This window comes from Taudactylus pleione, unplaced genomic scaffold (genome assembly GCF_031769625.1).
Source record: "Taudactylus pleione unplaced genomic scaffold, aTauple2 ptg000728l, whole genome shotgun sequence".
Taxonomy (NCBI): Eukaryota; Metazoa; Chordata; class Amphibia; order Anura; family Myobatrachidae; genus Taudactylus; species Taudactylus pleione.
The window spans coordinates 1,418,430-1,423,179 of record NW_028285130.1 but is presented as its reverse complement, the minus strand read 5'-3'; the positions used below and the strand labels follow the sequence as shown (position 1 = coordinate 1,423,179).

At 39.9% G+C, this 4,750-nt stretch overlaps 1 pseudogene; it reads right to left on the bottom strand.

Moving 5' to 3' along the window:
* Positions 1 to 523: 523 nt before the first annotated feature.
* LOC148477283 (uncharacterized) lies at positions 524 to 4,540 on the bottom strand (annotated as a pseudogene).
* Between the last annotated feature and the right edge of the window lie 210 nt (positions 4,541 to 4,750).

Genomic DNA, 4,750 nt, shown 5'->3' with positions numbered 1-4,750 from the left:
TCAACATTCCAGAGACCTGCAAAGCTATTGTGAAAGTGCTGCAGTACTAGTATTGTAATATAAGAAAAATACACCACACTTTTGTTGCGATCGCAAAAACCAGTTTTATTAAACTTTGTAATCTTTTTTTTATGTTTTTTTTTTATTAAGTGTAAAACACTAGTAAAGCTTTTTTTCTGCAACCAACATGCCTGCTTGCCTCAGTAAATTTGTAAAAAAACAGTACAACTGTACAAAATATTTTGATGAAAAAGATTAATACAATTTTAACACTACATTATCAAGAAGTTTTATCATTCCTGATAAATATGGTGTGGTATAATATATGGTGTTTCTGGCACAAATTTGAATAGGAGAATAAACATGTGCTGTAAGCACAAACTGAGGTCCCGGCCCCATCAATGTGCACTTACAGCATGTGTTTATTGACCTACTTCAAACTGCGACAAAGGTACCATATGCCAAATACAGTAGCACCATATTTATTGGGATTGATAAAACTTGTGGACAACTGGGGAACACTTCACAGATTGCAAAAATCTGAACTCTCCTCCTCTGCCTCCAATAAGGCTGAGTATATAATAATAATATTTTTATTTATTTAGCGCTTTTCTCCTAAAGGACTCAAAGTGTTTTACATTTACAGTACAAAATACAAAATAAGCTTAGACAAGGGACATTAGTGAAATGCTTGGGAGAATAGGTGAGTCTTGAGTCTATTTTTGAAGGATTCTAGAGTTGAGGCCTCTCGAACTGTGCAGGGAAGTGAGTTCCAAAAGGATGGAGCCACAAAACTGAAAGCTCGACCCCCAGACGAATTCCGTGCAATTCTAGTTACTGTTAATAGTCCTTTGTCAACGGATCGCAGTAATCGAGTGGGCCAGTAAGGAATCAGAAGCTGCTTCAGGTACCCTGGGCAATGGTCATGAAGGGCTTTGTAAGTTATTAATCCAATCTTGAAAGCATCTGACAGGCAGCCAGTGAAGGGAGTAGAGAATGGGTGTTATGTGGCTGGAACGGGGCTGGTTGGTTAATAGCCTGGCAGCTTCATTTTGTACCATCTGCAAGCAGTGTAATTCTTTTGCTGGGAGACCGAGGTAGAGGGCATTGCAGTAGTCTAGGCGTGATGATATAAATGCATGTATGACTTTAGGCAGATCTTCTGAGGGAATTAAGTGCTTGATTCTGGCTATGTTCCTTAGATGAAAGAATGAGGATTTGATTGTGGCTGATACCTGATGTTTAAGTGTCAAGCCACTGTCCAGGACAACACCTAGATTCCGTACATGTTCAGTGTTTTGAAATTCTGAACCCGCAAGCGTAAGTCCTGTTGGTTGGCTATGCTGTAGCCCTGTCCTGTGACCTATCATAAGAACCTCTGTTTTATCAGGGTTCAGGTGCAGCCAACTGGCACTCATCCACTCCTGAAGCTCAGCTAGGCAGCCATTTAGGGTTGTTATTGGGTCCTTTGTACCTGGAGCAAAGGACAGGTACAGTTGTGTATCATCTGCATAGCAGTGGTAGACCAGGCCATGACATCTGATTATTTCACCCAATGGTAGCATGTATACTGCAAAAAGCATGGGAGATAGTATAGAACCCTGTGGGATACCGCATGGAAGTGACACTGGTGATGAAGAGATTACTCCAGAAGAAACTCTCTGTGACCTGCCAGTGAGAAATGATTTGAACCATCTAAGGACTGTGCCATACAGTCCACAGAAATTTTTCAGGCGCTCAATTAGAATCCCATGTTCCACAGTATCAAATGCTGTGGAGAGATCCAGAAGGATTAAGATTGAACAATCTTATAGTAATATAGCAAATAGAAAGGTGGGTGTGGGAGAAAGTTGTGATGAGGTAGACGGGTAGGTGGGTGGGGGAGAAGGTTGTGATGAGGTGGACAGGTAGGTGGGTGGGGCAGTAGGTTGTGATGGGGGGAGGAGCAGTGGTGCTGGTTGCACGTTGTGCCAGGTACATATCAGATGCAAGGAGGTGGCTTTTCCACTGAAATATCATCTCATGAGGTGCTCAAATTGGACCTGCTTGTCAGTGTCCAGTTGTCTTAGTGCACTGCTCACATAAGTCCCAAAATGATCAAAATGCTGAAGGAATTTTTCCAAGGGTTCCTGAGCCTGCTTTAAAAATGCATTCTCTTGCTCCTGGTTGTGCCTGGTCTTTTGGTGCTGTTTCTTGGGGGGGTTAGGTGGGTTTGAAAGAGGCGGAACTGATGAATCCCCCTCACTTTCTGCGTTAAAAGAAAGGTCTGGGGTGCTCGGGATGACCTGGTCTGGGGTTGGAGTCTGTTGATAAAAAAAATAGAAAGATCTTTTTTCTAGTTCCCTACAAGCGCAAAAGAGTGGAAAGCCATTGTTGAGGAGTTTGAAAGGTATTGGAATTTCCATAACTGCGGGAGACCAATCGATGGGAAACATATCTGGATAACCCCATCTGCCAACACCAGATCATACTCCAACTATAAGGGGAACTTCAGTATTGTGCTTATGGCAGTGGTGAATGCTAATTAAGAGTTCATCTTTCTTGATGTTGGCAACAGTGACCATGCATCAGATGGTGAATATTCCACACCGCCATAAACCTGCGGGTGGACAAAATTGACTGGGTAGTCTCTGCATGCTGTGTCTGCACAACTTTCTTCACCACAAAGCCACCCAGCAAAGGACAGCAGGCACAGCTGTACCAGAAGACCCAGAACAGTCACAGGAGGTTGTACAAATGCTATCTGTGGCAGCACCTGGAGTACTGTTTACGAGGATTGCATGAACAAAACAGGTCAGGGAGGAGTACCTGGCCTATTTTAAAAGAGAAGGTGCTGTGCCATGGCAGTAGTACTCTATTTGATAAGTAGAGTGGACTTTTGGGGACCTTCTCCCAGTTAAACATTTATCTAAAAATCTGGACTCTCACATTTCACAATTACATGTAATCACTTTGTCTCTACTTACCGACAGTGATTCAGATGTTTCCCTCACATCTACGGGCTCCTCTCCATTCTCTCTCTATGCCATTACTACCAGTCCTCTTTTCTGTGGCTCCTGGTCAAGGGTGAAAAGGAGCTGGTACACTTCATCAGTCCCCGCCATGGACCTCCTGGAATTCTGTAATTTTTTGTGTTCCTTGACAAAAACTGTTTAAAGGTTCTGAATTTTTTTCCGTACCCAATCCAGTGAGGTAGCTTCCCAATAAGGCCTGCTGAAGTTGGTCAGCTGTTGCAGAGAATGGTTACGTTTGGACTTGTTGGCGTGCTCCCTGGATTTGATCCTCTAAAGATACTCATAGTCCCTGTACATTTCAATAAAGCCTTGGATAAAATCTCGTTCCTTGTCCATTAACATATCTATGAGAAAAGAATAAAAGAAAAATGAATGACATTTTTTAGACTATTGTTAGAAAAAGGACAAAGGATTTAAACACAGAGTACAATTTAATATTTTGACACCCCCTTAACACTGGGAGTGTCCAGCTTTTTGGACTATTGTTGTCCCCAATCAAGGGGGGGGGAATAACCCTTATTTTTTAGCATATAATACACTTAAATTTTTAAATTTGTAAATAGTTATATTGATTTTAATGTTGTTAATGTTTTAAATTGTTTTGTTTTTAATATATTTTTATTGGTTTACTGATCTAACAATTATTTTATATGTATATAATTGCTTGTTAATGTATAGGTACAATAAAGAGTGGCAAAACAAATTTCATTGACACAAAAGTCATTTTTAGAAAAAAAAACTGCACAATTAAAACAAATTGTAAAAAAAAATCATTGACCTTTGTGTAAATGAAAACCATATTTGGGTGTCTGTAGCGTCTAATACACATATGAGCATCAGTAGCATATAATATATATTTAGGTGACAATGGCATATAAAACAATTAAACACATATAGGGGACAGTACCATATACCAAGGCTTTGGGGGACAGTTAGAATTTCTTATAGCACACAAAAAACAGCTTGTGATGTCCATAACAGCAACATAATGCTCAGATGTATAAATTAATAAAACATCCTATAATCTTCATCCACATCAAAACTATATTTTTGGTGCAAGCAATGTTCACATCTGTTCAGTGCAAAAAGAATATTCATAATGTCCTTTGAACAAAAGCCATGATCAAAGCCTGCTGTGGCAAATAAGGCTCAATACCAAATATGCAATATGGAAAACTTCAGTACTTATACCAATGCTGTCAATGCTGTCCGTCGACCTCGGCCTCCTCACAGACAGTTCAAGACATGAAAATAACCTCATCATGCATCGCAAGGTGCCAGCAGAAATTTCCAATAAATACACCATAACATATATCTTTATCCCGCACTGGTTTTCACAAAGATTAGAGCTGCATCTCACAGTAGTCACCTGTTAGTGGGTACCTAACAATAAACAACAATAAAACCAGAGGCCGCTCAGTCCTTTGTGATATACACTTTGTAATGTTCGATTTGAGTTCAATTTTACCTCGATTGTTACTCTTGGGGAAGTTGATATTTCTTTCTGAATTGACAAAGTGTCCCATTTGTAGTGATGCTCTTCTGGTAAAAACCTGTTCACCAAAGAATCACCCAACACACATGGCCCAATGGCCGCGTATTAGTATGAATACAAATAATTTTATTAATTAAAAATAGATTACTTAAAAGGATGTTTACATCATATAAAATTAAGTGTCAGTCCTTGACTCTAGTGATGGATAGGTGTAATAACCCACCAGTAACAAAAGGTGTGA